The following is a 22986-nucleotide window of genomic DNA, read 5'->3' as shown; positions in this document are numbered from 1 at the left end:
CTTAGCATTTTTTTGTTTGTTTCTTTTTTTATTTATTTTTATTTTATTTTTTTTTATTGGTGTTCAATTTACTAACATACAGAATAACCCCCAGTGCCCGTCACCCATTCACTCCCACCCCCCGCCCTCCTCCCCTTCCAACACCCCTAGTTTGTTTCCCAGAGTTAGCAGTCTTTACGTTCTGTCTCCCTTTCTGATACTTCCCACACATTTCTTCCCCCTTCCCTTATATTCCCTTTCACTATTATTTATATTCCCCAAATGAATGAGAACATATAATGTTTGTCCTTCTCCGACTGGCTTACTTCACTCAGCATAATACCCTCCAGTTCCATTCACGTTGAAGCAAATGGTGGGTATTTGTCATTTCTAATGGCTGAGTAATATTCCATTGTATACATAAACCACATCTTCTTTATCCATTCATCTTTCGTTGGACACTGAAGCTCCTTCCACAGTTTGGCTATCGTGGCCATTGCTGCTATAAACATCGGGGTGCAGGTGTCCCGGCGTTTCACTGCATCTGTATCTTTGGGGTAAATCCCCAGCAGTGCAATTGCTGGGTCGTAGGGCAGGTCTATTTTTAACTGTTTGAGGAACCTCCACACAGTTTTCCAGAGTGGCTGCACCAGTTCACATTCCCACCAACAGTGTATGAGGGTTCCCTTTTCTCTGCATCCTCTCCAACATTTGTTGTTTCCTGCCTTGTTAATTTTCCCCATTCTCACTGGTGTGAGGTGGTATCACATTGTGGTTTTGATTTGTATTTCCCTGATGGCAAGTGATGCAGAGCATTTTCTCATGTGCATGTTGGCCATGTCTATGTCTTCCTCTGTGAGATTTCTGTTCATGTCTTTTGCTCATTTCATGATTGGATTGTTTGTTTCTTTGGTGTTGAGTTTAATAAGTTCTTTATAGATCTTGGAAACTAGCCCTTTATCTGATATGTCATTTGCAAATGTCTTCTCCCATTCTGTAGGTTGTCTTTTAGTTTTGGTGACTGTATCCTTTGCTGTGCAAAAGCTTCTTATCTTGATGAAGTCCCAATAGTTCATATTTGCTTTTGTTTCTTTTGCCTTCGTGGATGTATCTTGCAAGAAGTTACTATGGCCGAGTTCAAAAAGGGTGTTGCCTGTGTTCTTCTCTAGGATTTTGATGGAATCTTGTCTCACATTTAGATCTTTCATCCATTTTGAGTTTATCTTTGTGTATGGTGAAAGAGAGTGGTCTAGTTTCATTCTTCTGCATGTGGATGTCCAATTTTCCCAGCACCATTTATTGAAGAGACTGTCTTTCTTCCAATGGATAGTCTTTCCTCCTTTATCGAATATTAGTTGACCATAAAGTTCAGGGTCCACTTCTGGATTCTCTATTCTGTTCTACTGATCTATGTGTCTGTTTTTGTGCCAGTACCACACTGTCTTGATGACCACAGCTTTGTAGTACAACCTGAAATCTGGCATTGTGATGCCCCCAGATATGGTTTTCTTTTTTAAAATTCCCCTGGCTATTCGGGGTCTTTTCTGATTCCACACAAATCTTAAAATAATTTGTTCTAACTCTCTGAAGAAAGTCCATGGTATTTTGATAGGGATTGCATTAAACGTGTATATTGCCCTGGGTAACATTGACATTTTCACAATATTAATTCTGCCAATCCATGAGCATGGAATATTTTTCCATCTCTTTGTGTCTTCCTCAATTTCTTTCAGAAGTGTTCTCTAGTTTTGAGGGTATAGATCCTTTACATCTTTGGTTAGGTTTATTCCTAGGTATCTTATGCTTTTGGGTGCAATTGTAAATGGGATTGACTCCTTAATTTCTCTTTCTTCAGTCTCATTGTTAGTGTATAGAAATGCCACTGACTTCTGGGCATTGATTTTGTATCCTGCCACGCTACCGAATTGCTGTATGAGTTCTAGCAATCTTGGGGTGGAGACTTTTGGGTTTTCTATGTAGAGTATCATGTCATTGGCGAAGAGGGAGAGTTTGACTTCTTCTTTGCCAATTTGAATGCCTTTAATGTCTTTTTGTTGTCTGATTGCTGAGGCTAGGACTTCCAGTACTATGTTGAATACCAGTGGTGAGAGTGGACATCCCTGTCTTGTTCCTGATCTTAGGGGAAAGGCTCCCAGTGCTTCCCCATTGAGAATGATATTTGCTAGTGGGCTTTTCATAGATGGCTTTTAAGATGTCGAGGAATGTTCCCTCTATCCCTACACTCTGAAGAGTTTTGATCAGGAATGGATGCTGTATTTTGTCAAATGCTTTCTCTGCATCCAATGAGAGGATCATATGGTTCTAAAATCATGAATGAGAAAGGAGAGATCACTACCAACACCAAGGAAATACAAACGATTTTAAAAACATATTATGAACAGCTATACGCCAATAAATTAGGCAATCTAGAAGAAATGGACGCATTCCTGGAAAGCCACAAACTACCAAAACTGGAACAGGAAGAAATAGAAAACCTGAACAGGCCAATAACCAGGGATGAAATTGAAGCAGTCATCAAAAACCTCCCAAGACACAAGAGTCCAGGGCCAGATGGCTTCCCAGGGGAATTCTATCAAACGTTTAAAGAAGAAATCATACCTATTCTCCTAAAGCTGTTTGGAAAGATAGAAAGAGATGGAGTACTTCCAAATTCGTTCTATGAGGCCAGCATCACCTTAATTCCAAAACCAGACAAAGACCCCACCAAAAAGGAGAATTACAGACCAATATCCCTGATGAACATGGATGCAAAAATTCTCGACAAGATACTGGCCAATAGGATCCAACAGTACATTAAGAAAATTATTCACCGTGACCAAGTAGGATTTATCCCTGGGACACAAGGCTGGTTCAACACCCGTAAAACAATCAATGTGATTCATCATATCAGCAAGAGAAAAACCAAGAACCATATGTTTGTTTCTTTTTTCTCATGTTGTTTGGCTATTTCTCTTGTCACATTGCCCTACTTCCTTTGGTAATTAGTTTTAGAAAGAAATCACTCACATAATGAAAATGATCTAGAAACTCAGGTTAAAAAATTTTTCTAGCCAGTGTGGATATGTGTGATTCACAGTTGCTTTAAGCCTACAGAAATTTGTTTGCACAAATCAATAACAACTTTTAATAAACAGACTTTACTGTTCACTGCTAAAAATATTCCTGTCAGAAGGGCAAGACAGTCGAAGAGTAGGGTCCCCAAGTCACCTGTCCCCACCAAATTACCTAGCTAACTTTCAAATCATCCTGAAAACTTATGAATTCGGCCTGAGATTTAAAGAGAGTTGGAACGCTACAATGAGAAGAGTTCGCATTTCTATCAAGGCGGTTCCCACCTGGGCCTCACTTGGACCTGGTGACTGTGGTTCCCACCTGGGCCTCACCCAGACCTGGTGACTCTAGTCCCCAACTGGGCCTCACCTGAGCCTAGCGACTCTGGTCCCCATCTGGGCCTCATGTGGACCTGGCTACTGTAGTCCCCACCTTGGCTTCACCGGGACCTGGTGACTGTGGTCTCCACCTTCACCTCACCTGGACCTGGTGACTCTGGTCCCCACCTGGGCCTCACCTGGACATGGTAGCTGTGGACTTCATCTGGACCTGGTGACTGTGGTCCCCACTCAGGCCTCACTGTACCTGGTGACTGGGCTCCTCAGCTACCAATGACTAACATCCAGGATGGACCCTTAGTTGCTACTGACACCAGTACCATCCCCAAGGGTCTCAGTTGTTCCTGGTGACTATGGTCCTTGTCTGGGCTGACCTGACTCATCCTTGGCTCTGATCCTCTCCTGGGCCTCCCCTGCCTTGCAGGTATGGTCTCCCTTGTCGTGGGTGTGTATTGTCTATGGTCCCTTCTGGGCCTCACCTGATGGTACTGGGCCACGATATTGGCCCTTCCCAAGGCCAGTAGGTTCTCCGAGTCCTCCTGCATGGTGCTGCAATCCAAACACATCCAAGAATGACGGCACATGAAAACCTTCCGAGGACACATGCGTCCGGGTGCTCCCCGTGGGCAGGTCCCCCTCCGTCTGACTGGAGCCGGAGACAACCCCATAGCCCTGAGGGGCACAGGCTTGGCTGGAACATCACACATGGGCCCTCACTGCCTGTCTGTCACTCGCCCACCTACAGTCCACCTTCCCAGCCACTGTCCCAGGACACGCCTTCACGCTGGGATCACAGAGCGCTCCCACCCCGGTATCAGGAGCACACGGGCGGGGGACCCAGGAGGCTCTGGCGAACTGCCGATCTGATGCTCGGGGTGATGTCTCCCAGCCCAGGGGATATCGAAGGTTTCTCTTAGATTCCACAAGCACAACGACCGAGGGGAGAAAGCAACGGACTAGACTTCATCAAAATTAAAACCTGATGCCAGCAAGAGTGCGACCAAACTCCCCACCCTGAGGGCAATGATGCGTGAATAGCCTGAGGGGGGGTCTGGGGGGAGCACGAGGGACTCTGCCCGCACTCCAGTGCGTGAAGAGCAAGCCTGCTCACCGGTCAGGGGGACCCAGCAGGCCCTGACCGTCCTCCCCTCACCACAGAGTGGGGCGGGGGGTGGGTGTCATCCCTGTCGGGGTCCTTGCATCTAGGACGGGCTGGAAAGGTCACGTATTGTGTCTCCCTGCATAGCACAGGCCTTACAGGGGAGCGGGGGTCCCGGGGGAGCTGCCGAACTCCGACTGCAGCCTCCTTCCCTGGACAGGGCCTTAGGGGGCCGCCCTCACCCCGTGGGGCTGTGGAAGGGCTGCAGGAGCTGCTCAAGGTCATCTCATTGGGGTCGGGGTGTTTTGGACCCCAGCCCAGGAGGCCAACGCCCCCACCCAGACACACAGACCCCAGAGTGGTCCACGGGGAGCAGGCATCAGGGGCCACTCACCTGTGACCTGTCACTGTGTGAGTGCCTCCTCTTTATGCACCGTGTACTGGGGAGAGTGGGAGAGTTGGGGAACTGGGGAGAGTGGGAGTTCTGGGGTACTGGGGAGAGTTGGGGTACTGGGGAGAGTGGGAGTACTGGGGAGAGTGGGAGAGTTGGGGTACTGGGGTGAGTGTGAGTACTGGGGAGAGTGGGGATACTGGGGAGAGTGGGGGTACTGAGGAGAGTGGGAGTACTGAGCTACTGGGGAGAGCAGGAGAGTCGGGTCGCTGTGAGCCAGATCCAAAGCACGAGTGCTTCCGAAGGTCTGCAGAAGCACAGTGAGCGCCAGGCAGCGGTGGAACCCGGGGGCTGCACATTTCCGCCCACAGTGGGGTCCCGCATCATCACTGTGGGCAGGCGGGGTCCAATCAGCACTTAGCCCTTCACCCTGAAGGCCGAGGGTCCTGGGGGAGGGTCCTGTCCCCACACCAGGTGGGAAGGGGATGCAGGCACCCTCCCACATCCTCAGTTCCCATCCTTGGGCCCTGCAGGCCTCCCACCATTCTAGGCAGACTGGGGGTCACAGATGTCCCCCCGACCCCCAGAGTTCACAGCATGGGGTCGCACTTAACATTTGAGGGGCTCCTGGGTGGTTCAGTCGGTTCCACGTCTACTCTTTAATTTGGCTCAGGTCAGGATCTCGAGGTTGTGGCATGGAGCCTCGCGTGGGGCTCGGGCTCCGTTGGGTGAGGAGTCCGCTCCAGGTTCCCCCTCTCCCTCTGCCCCTCCCTACCACACCCTCTCTCAAGTAAATTTTCTAAAAATTAACATGAAGACACGTGAGCATCTTTATCCCCTCTGCAGAGGTGCCTTCGTGTGTGTAACGACCGTGTAAATGCCTTTCACGGACCCACCGGGAGTCCTACCAGAAACCCCTTTTCCTTGATATTTACTGAAGTACAGTCAACACACAATGTGACAGTAGTTTCACGGCTACAACTAGTGACTTGACAATTCTGTGCCTTACTCAGCTCCCCCCACGAGAAGCGGCGTCACCATCTGTCCCCGTACAAAGTTGTCACAACAGTACTGACTATTCCCTAGGCTGTATTTTCTAAATTTCTGTGACTTATTTTATTTACGAACCAGACGCTTATAGCTGTTACTATTGTTCATCTATGTCGCCCGTGTCCTACCCACGGCCCCTCTGTCCATCAGTCAGCAGGATCCATCACATTAACCAGAGAAAGGACGTGGGGCAGCCCCGGGTGGTTCAGCGGTTTAGCGCCTGCCTTCAGCCCAGGGCGTGATCCTGGAGTCCTGGGATCGAGTCCCACGTCGGGTTCCCTACATGGAGCCGCCTTCTCCCTCTGCCAGTGTCTCTGCCTTTCTCTCTCTGTGTCTCTGTGTCTCTCAAGGATATATAAATAAAATCTTAAAAAAAAGAAAAACGAGAGAAAGGACAAAAAGCATACAATCCTCTCAAGAGTTGCAGAAAAAACATTTGACAAAATACAGCATCAAAAGCATAGTGGGTTTTGAGGAAATGTCTATCAACAGAATAAAGGCCGCTAGGAAGCTGACATCATCTTCAAGGGTGAAAACCTGAAATCATCTCCCCTAAGAGTAGGAACAAGCCAAGGAGGTCCCCTCTCAGCACTGGAAGTCCTAATGTAGTCAACAGACAGGAAACAGCAAAGGTTTCACACCTGGAAGAGGGACGTCACACTGTCCCTACTTGCTGAAGACTCGGTACTAGAAACAGGAAACCCGAGAGCCCACACCAAAACCTGTTAGAACTAATGATTGAATTCAGTAAATTCACGGGACACCAACTGAACCTACAGAGCTCAGTAGCCTTGCTGTGTCCCGACAATGAGCACTCAGGAAGGAAATGAAGGACGTGACTCCCTTCTCAGGAGCATCACAGAGAATAAATAATGAGACTGAACCAAAGGAGCACAAGACTTGTGCACTGAGCCGTACCAGGCTCTGGGAGGTCGTCCTGGGCTCGTGGGGTGGGAGCCTCATCTTGTGAAAATGTCCGCAGTTCCTGAAGCCACCCTCGGTTTCAATGTCATTCCTATCAAAATCATGGTGGTAGATCCTAGAAATAGGAAAAAAAAAAAAAAAACCTAACATCCGTCAGCCCCCACAAATGACCCCGGACAGCAAATCAGGATTGGAAAAGCAGGATAGAGTGGGACGCAGCACTTTCCTATTTCAAACGATGTCACAGGATAAAGCAGTGTGGTTCTCGGACCCCCGGCTGGCTCTGTCGGTTAAGCATCCGACTCCTCACCTCACCTCTGGTCCTGATCTCGGGGTCCTGAGTTCTAGCCCTGGGTTGGGCCATGAACGAGGCGTGGCACCTACTTAGACCCACAGGGGGTGGTTCCAGCATAAGCTGAAGGAGCAGAACAGAGAGTTCAGAAGGAAATGTGCTCTGATACAACTGATATTTTTTAACTTAATTTAATTTAAACCCAATGATTTAACGTATAGTGTTTTCGTTATAGCGAAAGTATAATTCTACTTTCAGAGGTAGAATTCAGGGATTCACCAGTTGGAGAGAACAGCAGTGCTCGTGATATCACCTGCCCTCCTTCGTGCCCTTCCCCCGTTAACCCCTCCCCCCCTCCCCTCCAGCGATCTTCAGTTTGTTTCCTATGATTAAGAGTCTGTATTTCCTGCATCTGTTTTCATCTTATTTGTCTTTCCTTCCCTTCACAGTAGTTCATCTGCTTTGCTTCTTTAATTCCACCTATGAATGACACCACACGGTCATTCTCTTTCCTGACTGACTTATTTCACTTAACATGATCCCTCTAGTTCTATCCGCATCATTGCAAATGGCAAGATTTCCTTCTCTTTGATAGCTCAGTACCATTCCTCTCTCTATGACCATCATCTATCTCCCATCCTCTTTATCCATCATCTGTCTGAAGGCACCGAGGCTCCTCCCACAGTGTGGCTACTGTGGACCCGGCTGCTGTAGACATTGGGGCGCAGGTGTCCCGGCATTTCATTGCATCTGTATCTTCGGAGTGAGCTCCAGGCCGTGCACCTGCCGGTCGCAGGGCAGGTCTATCGGTAACTTCCTGAGGAGCCTCCTGACTGTTTCCAGGGCGGCTGCACTAGCCCGCGGTCCAGCCCACAGTGGAAGAGGGTTGAGTGAGTCTTGGCGGACGTGGTAAAAGTTTGGTCCACATTTCATTTCGCATCCTGTGGGCTCCAATTCATTGTCCTTAAGTATTTCTGGGGAAGCCGGGTGTTGGGCTCCATTTCAGCGCGACGTTTCTGAAGCTCATAGGTCTCAGCTGGAGCCTGGAAGGAGGCAGGTCCGGCCCTGGGCACGGGGACGCCGCCTCCTGCACGGCCTCCTTCAGCTCCTGAGCATCCCGCAGGGGGCGCCCGAACCCAGGCCCGGGTCAAGGGCGCACATGCGCAGTAGGCCTCGTCCGCCAACAGTAACAGGAGCCCCTCTGCGCTCTGGAGGCCTGAGGAGGACGTGGGGCCGCGTCCACGCTGACAGGAGCCCCGGCCTCCTCAGTACCCGCGGGTAGGCTTCAGGACCATGTGGGGCTGCCTCCACGGTGACAGGAGCCCTGGCCTCCTCAGGACTCGCGGTGAGGCTTCCAGAGGATGTGGAGCCCCGTCCTCGCTGACAGGAGCCTGGTCTCCTCAGGACCCGCGGTGAGACTTCAGGAAGATGTGGGGCCGCGTCCTCCCTGACAGGATCCCCGGCCTCCTTAGGACCCACGGTGAGTTTTCGGGATGACGTGGGGCTGTGTCCACGGGGACAGGAACCCCAGCCTCCTCAGGACCTGCAGTGAGTCTTCGGGATGACGTTGGGCAGCGTCTACGCTGACAGGAGCCCCGGCCTTCTCAGGACCCGCGGGGAGGCTTCTGGAGGATGTGACGCATAATCCACAGTGACAGGACCCCTCTCGTCCTCAGAACCCGCTGTCTATGACTCAGGAAGACATGGGGCCACGTCCGCCATGACAGGAGTCCGGCTTCCTCAGGACCCGCTGGAGGACCCTGGAGGCGCTGTTCAGAGTCACATCCACCTCAGCAGGGCTACTCAGAACGACAAGGTAAGTGAATGGGGAGAATTGAGATAGGGTTAGGGTTTAGGGTGAGCAATAGGTGGTTAAGGTTAGCTTAGATGATATGGATTAGTGATCATGGTTATGCATACGAGTTACTGGTGAGGGTGAGGGATGGGGTAAGGGTCAAGAGGTAGGAGTTAAAGTAAGGTATTAGGGACTAGGAAATTGACTTAGGGTCTGGATTAGGGTAATGTTACTGATAGGTTATATTGTTTAGGGTTAGGGAATAGAGGGAGGGAATACGGTTAGAGATAGAGTGGGGGATGGGGTTAGAGTTTAGGGTAAGGGGTGAAGGCAGGGTTAGGGTTATGGGTTAGGGTTTGGGCTAGGGGTTAGGGCTAGGTTTAGGGTACAGGTTAGGTGTTAGGGTACGGGTTAGGGATTAGGGTACAGGTTAGGGTTAGGGTTAGGGGTTAGGGTTAGGATACGGGTTAGGGTACGGGTTAGGGTACGGGTTAGTGGTTAGGGTTAGGGTTAGGGTTAGGGTTAGGGTACGGATTAGGGTTAGAGTTAGGGGTTAGGGTTAGGGTACGGGTTAGGGTATGGGTTAAGGAGGGTACGGGTTAGGATTAGGGTACGGGTTAGGATACGGGTTAGGATTATGGTTAGGATTAGGGTACGGGTTAGGGTTAGGTTACAGGTTAGGGTACGGGTTAGGGTACGGGTATGGATTAGGGTTAGGGTTAGGGGTTAGGGTATGGGTTAGGGTACTGGTTAGGGTTAGGATACAGGTTAGGGTACGGATTAGGGTACGGGTTAGGGTTAGGGTACGGGTTAGGTTTAGGGTTAGGGTACAGGTTAGGGGTTAGGGTACGGGTTAGGGGTTAGGGTTAGGGTACGGGTTAGGGGTTAGGGTTAGGGTACGGGTTAGGGTACGGGTTAGGGTTAGGGTACGGGTTAGGGGTTAGGGTACGGGTTAGGGTACGGGTTAGGGGTTCGGGTTAGGGTTTGGGTTAGGGTTAGGGGTTAGGGTTAGTGTTAGGGTTAGGGTTAGGGTGAGGGGTTTGGGTTAAGGTTAGGGGTTAGGGTTAGGTTTAGGGTTAGGGTTAGGGTTAAGTGTTAGGTTTAAGGGTTAGGGATAGGGTTAGGTTTAGGTTCAGGGGTTAGGGGTAGGGGTAGGGTTAAGGGTTAGTGTTAAGGGTTAGGGTTAGGGTTAGGGTTAAGAGTTAGGGGGTCGGGGGGATCCCTGGGTGGCGCAGCGGTTTGGTGCCTGCCTTTGGCCCAGGGCGCGATCCTGGAGACCCGGGATCGAATCCCACATCGGGCTCCCGGTGCATGGAGCCTGCTTCTCCCTCTGCCTGTGTCTCTGCCTCTCTCTCTCTCTCTCTGTGACTATCATAAATAAATAAAAATTAAAATTAAGAAAAATTTATAAAAAAAGAGTTAGGGGGTCGGGGTTAGGGTTAAGGTTAAGGTTAGGGGTTAGGTGTTAGGGTTAGTGTTAGTGTTAGGGTTAGGGTTAAGGTTAGGGGTTAAGGTTAGGGTAGGGTTTGGGTTAGTGTTAGGATTAGGGTTAGGGTTAGGGTTAAGGGTTAGTGTTAGGGCTTAGGGTTGCTGGTTAGGAGTTAGGGTTAGGGTTAATGTTAGGTTTAGGGTTAGGGTTAGGGTTAGAGTGAGTGTTTAGGGTTAGAGTTAGGGTTAGGAGTTAGGGTTAGGGTTAGGTTTAGGGTTAGGGTTAGGGTTAAGGGTTAGGTTTAAGGGTTAAGGTTAGGGTTAGGTTTAGGGTTAGGGTTTAGGGGTTAGGGTTAGTGTTAGTGTTATGGTTATGGTTAGGGGTTAAGGTTAGTGTTAGGGGTTAGGGTTTGGGTAGGGTTAGGGTTAGGGTTTAGGGGTTAGGGTTAGGGTAAGGCTTACGGTTAGGGTTAGGGTTAAGGGTTAGGGCTAGGATAGGTTTAGTGTTAGGGGTTAGGGGTTAGGGTTAGGGATTTGATTCGATTCGATTCTTTTCGATTTGATTCGATTATTTTTGATTCGATTCGATTATTTTTGATTCAAATCTATTCTATTCTTTTCATTTGGATTATTTTCTATTCGATTTGATTATTTTTGATTCAATTCGATTGGATTATTTTCGATTCGATTTGATGTGAATCGATTATTTTCGATTCAATTCAATTCGATGCGATTATTCTTGATTCAATTCGATTATTTTCAATTCGATTTGATTTGATTCGATTCGATCAATCTCGATACGATGCGATTATTTTTGATTCGATTAGTTTCTTTTCAATTCGATTCGATTATTTTCGATTCGATTCGGTTCGATTATTTTCGAATCAATTTGGTTCGATTCGATTCGATTATTTTTGATTCAATTGGTTCGATTAGATTCGATTATTTTAGATTCAATTCAGTTCGATTTGGTTCTATTATTTTCGATTTTATTCATTTCGATTCGATTAATTTCGATTTGATTCGATTGGATTCGTTTAGATTATTTTCGATTAGATTAGATTCTTTTCAATTTGATGCGATTATTTTCATTTCAATTCAATTCAATTATTTCCGATTGGATTCGATGCGAATCGATTATTTTGATTTGATTAGATTCGATTCGATTAGATTCTTTCGATTCGATTCAATTCTTTTCAATTCGATTCGAATCCTTTCAATTCGATTTGATTATTTTCAATTCGAATTGATTCTTTTCGATTCCAATCTTTTCAATTCGATTCAATATTTTTGATTCGAATTGACTCGATTCTTTTTGATTCGATTCTTTTAGATTCGATTCGATTATTTTTATTCGATTCGATTTGATTTGGTTATTTTCGATTCTATTCGTTTCCATTATTTTCGATTCGATTTGATGTGAATCGATTATTTTCAAATCGATTCGTTTTAATTTGATTCGATTTGATTCGATTCAATTCGATTTGATTATTTTCGATTCGATTCGATTATTTTCGATTCGATTTGATTCAATTCGATTATTTTTTATTTGATTCGATTCAATTCGATTATTTTCGATTTGATTCAATTCTTTTTGATGTGTTTCGATTCTTTTCGATGCGTTTCGATTATTTTTCATTCCAACCGATTCCATTCTTTTCGATTCGATTATTTTAGATTCATTTCGATTATTTTTTATTCGATTTGATTTTTGGATTCAATTCAATTTGATTATTTCGATTCGATACGATTTGATACGAATGGATATTTTCGATTCGATTCAATTCAATTCAATTATTTTTGATTCGATTCGGTTCGATTATTTTTGATTTGATTCGATTTGATTCGATATTTTCGATTCGATTTGATACTTTTCGATTTGATTCGATTGTTTTCGATTCCATTCTATTTGATTGCTTTCGATTCGATTGATTCGTGTGGATTATATTCGATACGATTCGATTCAATTTGATTTTTTATTTGATTCCATTCAATTCGATTATTTTCAATTCAATTCAACTCGATTATTTTCAATTGAATTCTATTCAATTATATTCGTTTCAATTCGATTGGATTCGATTTGATTATAATGAATTCTTTTCAATTCGATTCGATTACTTTTAATTCAATTTGATTATTTTTGATTCGGTTCTATTTTTTCGATTCGATTATTTTCGATTCAATTCATTTTCATTCAATTATTTTCTATTCGATTCGATAATTTTGGATTTGATTTGATTCGATTATTTTCGATTTGATTCGATTAGATTATTTTTGATTTGATTCAATTCAATTCGATTATTTTCGATTCAATTCGGTTCGATTCGATTTAATTATTTTCGATTCAATTTGATTCGATTTGGTTCCATTATTTTCGATTCGGTTCGAGTCGATTCGATTATTTTCAATTCGTTTCGATTATTTTCGATTCTATTCTATTCTATTCTATTCTATTCTATTCGAATCCATTATTTTCGATTCAATTCTATTTGATTCTTTTCGATTTGATTCGATTCCATTTGATTCGATTATTTTCGATTCAATTTGATTTGATTAGATTATTTTCAATTCGATTCGATTCGATTATTTTTTATTTGATTTGATTCGATTTGATTGGATATTTTCGATTCGATTTGATTCATTTCAATTGTTTTCGATTCAATTCGATTTGATTCGATTATTTTCGATTCGATTTGATTTGAATATTTTCGATTCGATTCGATTATTTTCGATTCGATTTGAATGGATTTGATTCGATTATTTTCGATTCGATTCGATTCGAATATTTTCGATTCGATTCGATTATTTTCGATTCGATTTGAATGGATTTGATTCGATTATTTTCGATTCGATTCTTTTCGATTCGATTCTTTTCGATTCAATTCGCTTATTATTGATTCGATTCGATTATTTTCCATTCAATTCGATTCTATTATTTTCGATTCGATTCGATGCGAATCGATTATTTTCTATTTGATTCGATTATTTTCAATTCGATTCGATTCGATTCAATTATTTTTGATTCGATTTGATTCGATTCATTTTCGATTCGATTCGATTCAATCAAATTTCTATTCTATTCGATTCGATTCCATTATTTTCTTTTCAATTCAATTCGATTCTTTTCAATTATATTCGATTCCATTCGATTCGATTGTTTTTGATTCAATTCGATTCGATTCGATTCGATTATTTTCGTTTCAATTTGATTCGATTCGATTATTTTTGATTCAATTTGATTCGATTATTTTCGATTCTCTTTGATTCGATTCGATTATTTTCGATTCGAATCCTTTTGATTCTTTTCGATTCGATTATTTTCGATTCGGTTCTTTTATTTTCGATTCGATTTGATTATTTTCGTTTCAATTCAATTCGATTATTTTCGATTACATTCAATACGAATCGACTAATTTCGAGTCGATTCTTTTCAATTCGATTTCTTTTCGATTAGATTCGATTATTTTCTATTCGATTCTATTATTTTCAATTCAGTTCAATTCGATTCGATTCGATTATTTTCGATTCGATTTAATTCTTTTCGATTCGATTATTTTCGATTCGAATTGATTCGGTTCTTTTCGATTCCATTATTTTGGATTCGATTTGATTATTTTCGATTCGATTCGATTATTTTCAATTCTATTCAATTCGATTCGATTTGATTCTTTTCAAATCGATTCTATTCTTTCTATTCAATTATTGTCGATTCGATTCTATTATTTTTTATTCGATTCAATTATTTTTGATTCAAATCGATTCTATTATTTTCAATCGATACGATGCGAATCGATTATATTTGATTCGATTCGATTTGATTATTTTCTTTTTTTTTAAGATTTTATTTATTTATTCGCAAGAGACACAGAGACAGAGAGAGAGGCAGAGACACAGGCAGAGGGAGAAGCAGGCTCCATGCAGGGAGCCTGACGTGGGACTCGATCCCGGGTCTCCAGCATCGCACCCCGGGCTGAAGGCAGCGCTAAACCACTGAGCCACCCGGGCTGCCCTCAATTTGATTATTTTCAATTCGATTCGATTCGATTCGATTCGATTCAATTATTTGATTTGTTTCAATTATTTTCGATTTGATTTCAATATTTTCGATTATATTCGATTATTTTTGGTTCGAATTGATTCACTTATTTTCGATTCCATTCTTTTCTATTCGATTCGATCATTTTCGATTCGATTCGATTATTTTTGATTCAATTCGATTATTTTCAATTCAATTCAATTCGGTAATTTCCGATTCGATTCGATGCGAATCAATTATTTTCAATTCGATTCGATTCGATTCAATTATTTTCGATCGATTTGATTAGATTATTTTCGATTCGATAATTTTAAATTCTATTAGGTTCAATTCGATTCGATTCGAATATTTTCGATTCGATTCGTTTCGATTCGATCTTTTCGATCCGATTCGATTATTTTTGATTCGTTTAGATTATTTTCGATTCGATTCGATTCTTTTCGATTCTATTCATTTCCATTATTTTCGATTCGATTCGATGTGAATCGATTATTTTCGAATCTATTCGTTTCAATTCGATTCGATTCGATTCGATTCGATTATTTTCCATTCGATTCGATTATTTCCGATTCGATTCAATTTGAATAATTTCGATTCGATTTGATTATTTTCGATTCGATTAGATTCGATTATTTTCGATTCGATTGGAACGGATTCGATTCAATTATTTTCGATTCTATTCAATTATTTTCGATTCGAATCGATTCTTTTCGATTGGATTTGATTATTTTCCATTCGAATCGATTCGATTATTTTCTTTTTTTTTAATTTATTTATGATAGTCACACAGAGAGAGAGAGAGAGAGAGAGAGAGAGAGGCAGAGGCACAGGCAGAGGGAGAAGCAGGCTCCATGCACCGGGAGCCTGACTTGGGATTCAATCCCGGGTCTCCAGGATCGCGCCCTGGGCCAAAGGCAGGCGCTAAACCGCTGCGCCACCCAGGGATCCCGATTCGATTATTTTCGATTCGATTATTTTCGATTTGATTCGATTCGATTTGATTATTTTCACCTCGATGCGATTCGATTATTTTTTATTCGATTCGGTTCGATTCGATTCGATTATGTTCGATACAATTCGATTCGATTCAATTATTTTTGATTTGGTGTGATTTTTTTCGATTCGATTCGATTTGATTCGATTATTTTCTATTCGATTCGATTGGATTCGGTTAGATTATTTTCGATTCGATTCGATCATTTTCGATTCGGTTATTTTCGATTAGATTCGATTGTTTTCAATTTGATTATTTTATATTTGATTCGATTATTTTCGATTCGATTTTATTATTTTCAGTTCTATTCAATTCGATTACATTTGATTCTTTACGATTCGATTCGATTCTTTTCAAATCGATTCTGTTCTTTCAATTCGATTATTTTCGATTCGATTATTTTCGATTCGATTCAATTATTTTTGATTCAAATCGATTCTATTTTCAATTCGATATGATGCAAATCTATTATATTTGATTCTATTCGATTCAATTATTTTCGATTCGATTCGATTCGATTCAATTATTTTCGATTCGAATCTATTTGTTTCGTTTCGATTATTTTCGATTCGATTTCAATATTTTTGATTAGATTAGATTATTTTTGGTTCGAATCGATTTGCTTATTTTCGATTCCATTATTTTTTATTTGATTCGATTAATTTCGATTCGATTCGATTCGATAATTTGGGTTTGATTCGATTTGATTATTTTCGTTTCAATGCAATTCGATTATTTTTGATTCAATTCGGTTTGATTCGATTCGATTATTTTTGATACAATTCGATTCGATTCGATTATTTTTTATTTGGTTTGCTTATTTTCGATTTGATTCGATTCGATTTGATTATTTTCGATTGGATTCGATTGGATTAGATTCGATTATTTTCGATTCGATTTGATCATTTTCAATTCGATTCGATACTTTGGGTTTGATTCGATTTGATTATTTTCTCTTCGATACGATTAGATTATTTTTGATTCAATTCGGCTTGATTCGATTCGATTATTTTTGATACAATTCCATTCGATTCGATTATTTTTGATTTGGTTCGCTTATTTTCTATTTGATTCGATTCGATTTGATTATTTTCGATTCGATTCGATTGGATTAGATTCGATTATTTTCGATTCAATTCGATCATTTTCGATTCGATTCGATTATTTTGGATTTGAATCGATTTGATTATTTTCGATTCGATTTTTCGATTCGATTTGATTATTTTTGATTCGATTCGATTATTTTCAATTCAATTCATTCGATTATTTTCTATTCGATTCGATGCGAATTGATTATTTTCATTTCAATTCGATTCAGTTCGATTATTTTCTATTCGATTTGATCGATTATTTTTGATTCGATTTAATTTGATTATTTTCAATACGATTCGTTTTGATTCGATTAAATTATTTTCGATTCGATTCGATTTTTTTTCGATTTGATTTGATTCGATTCAATTATTTTTGATTCGATTCGATTCAATTCGATTATTTTTGAGTCGATTCGATTCGATTCGATTATTTTCGATTCGAATAGATGATTTTCGATTAGATTTGTTTCTTTTCGATTCGATTATTTTCAATTCAAATAGATTCGATTCTTTTCGATTTGATTCTTTTTGATTTGATTCGATTATTTTGATTAGATCGAGTCTTTTCGATTCGATTCGATTATTTTCGATTAGAATATTTTCTATTCTATTCTATTCGATTCAATTCTATTCCATTATTTTCTATTCAATTCGTTTTGACTCTTTTTGATTCGATTATATCCCATTCGATCGTTTATTTTCGATTCAATTCGAGTCGATTCGATTATTTTCGTTTTGATTCGATTCGATCAATTATTTTCATTTCAATTCGATTCGATTCGATTATTTTTGATTCGATTCGATTGGATTATATTTGATTATATTTGATTCGATTCGATTATTTTCGATTCGATTATTTTCAATTCAATTCGATTCGATTTGATGCAAATCGATTATTTTCGATTTGATTAGTTTCGATTCTATTCGATTAGATTATTTTCGACTCGATTTGCGATTCGATTATTTTCGATTCGATTCGATTCGATAATTTTCGATTCTATTCCATTCGATTCATATATTTTCGATTCGATTCAATTCGATTCTATTATTTTTTATTCAAATCGAATCGTTTCTTTTCGATTCCATTATTTTCGATTCGATTCAATTATTTTCGATTTGATTCGATAATTCTGGATTTGATTCGATTTGATTATTTTCGATTTGAGTCGATTATTTTCGATTCGATTCGATTCATTTAAATTATTTTCTATTCGATTCGATTCGACTTGATTCTATTAGATTATTTTAAATTCGATTTGATTCGATTACTTTCGATTCGATTCATGTATTTTCGATTCGGTTAGATTCGATTCGATTATTTTCAATTCGATCGATTATTTTTGATTCCATTCGATTCGTTTCAATTCAATTCGTTTCGATTCGATTCGATTATTTTTAATTCGATTCCATTCGATGATTTTCGATTCGATTCGATTCATTTCAATTATTTTCGATTAGATTCGATTTGATTCGATTTTCATTTCGATTCAATTCGATTATTTTCGATTCAATTTGATTCGATCCGATTCAATTATTTTCTATTCGATTTGATTCTTTTCGATTCAATTCGATCCTTTTCTATTTGAATCGATTCGCTTCTTTTCGATTCCATTAATTTCGATTCCATTCGTTTATTTCGATTCGATTCTATTCGATTCGTTTCGATTCTATTCGATTCCATTTGATTATTTTCGATTCCATTCTATTCAATTCGATTCGATTATTTTCGATTCAATTCGATTTGAATCTTTTCGATTCGATTCGATTCCATTCGATTCAATTCGATTCGATTAGATTCGATTATTTTCGATTCGATTCGATTCGATTTGATTTGATTCAATTCAATTATTTTCGAATCAATTCGATTCATTTCAATTATTTTGGATTCGATTTGATTCAATTCGATTTGATTATTTTCGATTCAATTCGATTCGATTATTTTCGATCGATTTGATTAGATTATTTTCGTTTCTATTTGATAATTTTAAATTCGATTCAGTTCAATTTGATTCAATTCGATTATTTTCGATTCGATTCGTTTTGATTCGATCTTTTCGATTCGATTCGATTCTTTTCGATTCGATTCGATTCGATTCGTTTCCATTATTTCGATTCGATTCGATGTGAATCGATTATTTTTGAATTGAATCATTTCAATTCGATTCCATTCGATTCGAATATTTTCGATTCGATTTGAGTCGAATAATTATGATTCGATTTGATTATTTTCGATTCGATTCGATTCGATTATTTTCGATTCGATTGGATTGGATTGGATTCGATTATTTTCGATTTGATTCGTTTATTTTCGATTCGATTCGATTCTTTTCGATTTGTTTTGATTATTTTCCATTCAAATCGATTCGATTCTTTTCAATTCGATTATTTTAGATTCGATTCGATTATTTTCGATTCGATTCAATATTTTCGATTCAATTCGATTATTTTCGATTTGATTCGATTCGATGTGAATCGATTACTTTTTATTTGATTCGATTCGATTTATTTTTGCTTCAATTTGTTTCAATTCGATTATTTTCGATTCGATTCGATTTATTTCAATTCGTTTAGATTCGATTCGATTAATTTCAATCCGATTAATTTTGATTCGATTAAATTAGATTATTTTCGATTCGATTCATTTCGATTCGATTCAATTCGATTATTTTCAATTCAATTCGTTTCGATTCAATTATTTTTGTTTTGATTCGTTTCGATTTAATTCGATTATTTTCTATTCGATTCGAGTCGATTCGATTATTTTCAATTTGATTCATTTCGATTCGATTATTTTTGATTCAATTCGTTTCGATTCGATTCAATTATTATTGATTAGATTCGTTTCAATTCGATTATATTTGATTCAATTCGATTCAATTATTTTCGATTTGATTCTTTTTGATCCGATTATTTTCTATTTGATTCGTTTCAATTCTATTCGATTCAACTCGTTTCGATTCAGTTCGATTCATTTAATTTCGATTCGATTTGATTTGAATATTTGAGGTTGATTCGTTCCAATTCGATTCGATTCGATTATTTTCAATTCCATTCGTTTCTATTTGATTCAATTAGATTATTTTCTATTCGATTCGATTATTTTCTATTCTATTCGTTTTGATTCGATTCGATTAGATTATTTTCGATTCAATTCAATTCGATTCCTTTCGATTCGATTCTTTTCGATTCGATTCTTTTCAATACGTCGATTCGATTCTTTTCTATTTGATTCTTTTCGATTCGATTCAATTCTTTTCAATTCAATTCTTTTAGATTCGATTTGATTCTTTTTGATTCGATTCGATTCTTTCGATTCAATTCTTTTCGATTTGATTCTTTTCGATTCTTATCGATTCTTATCGATTGGATTCTTTTCGATTCGATTCGATTCGATTTTTTCAACTCAATTCGATTTTTTCGATTCGATTCAATTCTTTTCGATTCGATTCGATTCTTTTCTCTTCAATTCAATTCGATTCGATTCTTTTCGATTCGATTCGTTTTTTTCGATCGATTCGATTCTTTTCGATCAACCCCTTGATTCGATTCGATTCTTTTCTATTTGATTCGATTCGATTCTTTTTGATTCGATTTGTTTCGATTCTTTTCGATTCGATTTGATTTGATTCTTTTCGGTGGGATTCGATTCCATTCGGTTGGATTCAATTCAAATCGATTTGATTCTTTTCGATCTAGAAGATTCGATTATTTTTGTTTCTATTCGATTGGATTGTTTTCGATTCTCTTCATTTCTTTTCGATTCGATTATATTCGATTCTTTGTGATTCGACTTGATTCTATTCATTTCAATTCTTTTTTTTTTAATTTTTATTTATTTATGATAGTCACACAGAGAGAGAGAGATAGGCAGAGACACAGGCAGAGGGAGAAGCAGGCTCCATGCACTGGGAGCCCAACGTGGGATTCGATCCCAGGTCTCCAGGATCGCGCCCTGTGCCAAAGGCAGGCGCTAAACCGCTGCGCCACCCAGGGATCCCCATTTCAATTCTTTTTGATTGGATTCTTTTCAATTCGATCCTTTCGATTCGATTCGTTTCGTTTGGATTATTTCTGATTCGATTCGATTCGAATCTTTTCGATTCGATTAGATTCTTTTCTATTTGATTCGGTTCGATTCTTTTCGATTCGATTCGATTCTTATTGATTCATTTCTTTTCGATTCAATTGGATTCAATTTTTTCAATTCGATTCGATTCTTTTCGATTCGATTCTACTTGATTCAATTCGATTCTTTTCGATTCGATTCTTTTCTATTCCATTCGATTCTTTTCGATACGTTTCAATTCTTTTCGATTCAATTTGATTCAATTTGATACGATTCTTTTTGATTCGATTCGATTCTTTTCAATTCGATTCGATTCTTTTCAATTTGAATTGATTCAATTATTTTCTATTCAATTCGTTTTGATTCTATTATTTTCGATTCAATTCAATTCGAATCGATTGGATTATTTCGATTCTCGTCGTTTTGAATCAATTCGAATCGATTATTTTCTATTTGATTCGATTATTTTCTATTCAATTCATTTCGATTCGATTATTTTCGATTCTTTTCATTTCGATTCGATTCGATTCTTTTTGTTTCGATTCGAATCGATTTTTTTCTATTCAATTCGTTTCGATTTGATTCTATTCGATTATTTTCGATTCGATTCGATTCGATCGATTCGATTATTTCGATTCTCTTTGTTAAGAATCGATTCGAATCGATTCTTTTCTATTTGATTCGTTTCGATTATTTTTTTAAAAACATTTTATTTATTTATTCATGAGAGACACAGAATGAGAGAGAGAGAGAGAGGCAGAGACACAGGCAGAGGGAGAAACAGGCTCCAAGGAGGGAGCCTGACAGGAGACTCGATCCTGGGTCTCCAGGATCAGGACATGGGCTGAAAGCGGCACTAAACCGCTGAGCCACCCGGGCTGCCCAATTCGATTATTTTCTATTCGATTCGTTTCGATTTGATTATTTGAAATTCGATTCGTTTCGATTCGATTCGATTATTTTAGATTCGATTCGATTCGAATCGATTATTTTCAATTTTATTCATTTCCATTCGATTCGATTAGATTATTTTCTTTTTTTTTTAGTTTTTTAATTTTTTTTAATTTATTTTTTTATTGGTGTTCAATTTACTAACATACAGAATAACACCCAGTGCCCGTCACACATGCACTCCCACCCCCCGCCCTCCTCCCCTTCCAACACCCCTAGTTCGTTTCCCAGAGTTAGCAGTCTTTACGTTCTGTCTCCCTTTCTGATATTTCCCACACATTTCTTCTCCCTTCCCTTATTTTCCCTTTCACTATTATTTATATTCCCCAAATGAATGAGAACATATAATGTTTGTCCTTCTCTGACTGACTTACTTCACTCAGCATAATACCCTCCAGTTCCATCCACGTTGAAGAAATGGTGGGTATTTGTCATTTCTAATGGCTGAGTAATATTCCATTGTATACATAAACCACATCTTCTTTATCCATTCATCTTTCGTTGGACACTGAGGCTCCTTCCACAGTTTGGCTATCGTGGCCATTGCTGCTATAAACATCGGGGTGCAGGAGTCCCGGCGTTTCATTGCATTTGTATCTTTGGGGTAAATACCAACAGTGCAATTGCTGGGTCGTAGGGCAGGTCTATTTTTAACTGTTTGAGGAACCTCCACACAGTTTTCCAGAGTGGCTGCACCAGTTCACAGTCCCACCAACAGTGTAAGAGGGTTCCCTTTTCTCCGCATCCTCTCCAACATTTGTTGTTTCCTGCCTTGTTAATTTTCCCCATTCTCACTGGTGTGAGGTGGTATCTCATTGTAGTTTTCATTTGTATTTCCCTGATGGCAAGTGATGCAGAGCATTTTCTCATATGCATGTTGGCCATGTCTATGTCTTCCTCTGTGAGATTTCTGTTCATGTCTTTTGCCCATTTCATGATTGGATTGTTTGTTTCTTTGGTGTTGAGTTTAATAAGTTCTTTATAGATCTTGGAAACTAGCCCTTTATCTGATATGTCATTTGCAAATATCTTCTCCCATTCTGTAGGTTGTCTTTGAGTTTTGTTGACTGTATCCTTTGCTGTGCAAAAGCTTCTTATCTTGATGAAGTCCCAATAGTTCATTTTTGCTTTTGTTTCTTTTGCCTTCGTGGATGTATCTTGCAAGAAGTTACTATGGCCGAGTTCAAAAAGGGTGTTGCCTGTGTTCTTCTCTAGGATTTTGATGGAATCTTGTCTCACATTTAGATCTTTCATCCATTTTGAGTTTATCTTTGTGTATGGTGAAAGAGAGTGGTCTAGTTTCATTCTTCTGCATGTGGATGTCCAATTTTCCCAGCACCATTTATTGAAGAGACTGTCTTTCTTCCAATGGATAGTCTTTCCTCCTTTATCGAATATTAGTTGACCATAAAGTTCAGGGTCCACTTCTGGATTCTCTACTCTGTTCCACTGATCTATGTGTCTGTTTTTGTGCCAGTAC

Source organism: Canis lupus, unplaced genomic scaffold (genome assembly GCF_011100685.1).
Source record: "Canis lupus familiaris isolate Mischka breed German Shepherd unplaced genomic scaffold, alternate assembly UU_Cfam_GSD_1.0 chrUn_S1779H1976, whole genome shotgun sequence".
NCBI lineage: Eukaryota > Metazoa > Chordata > Mammalia > Carnivora > Canidae > Canis > Canis lupus.
This window is presented reverse-complemented; position numbering follows the sequence as displayed.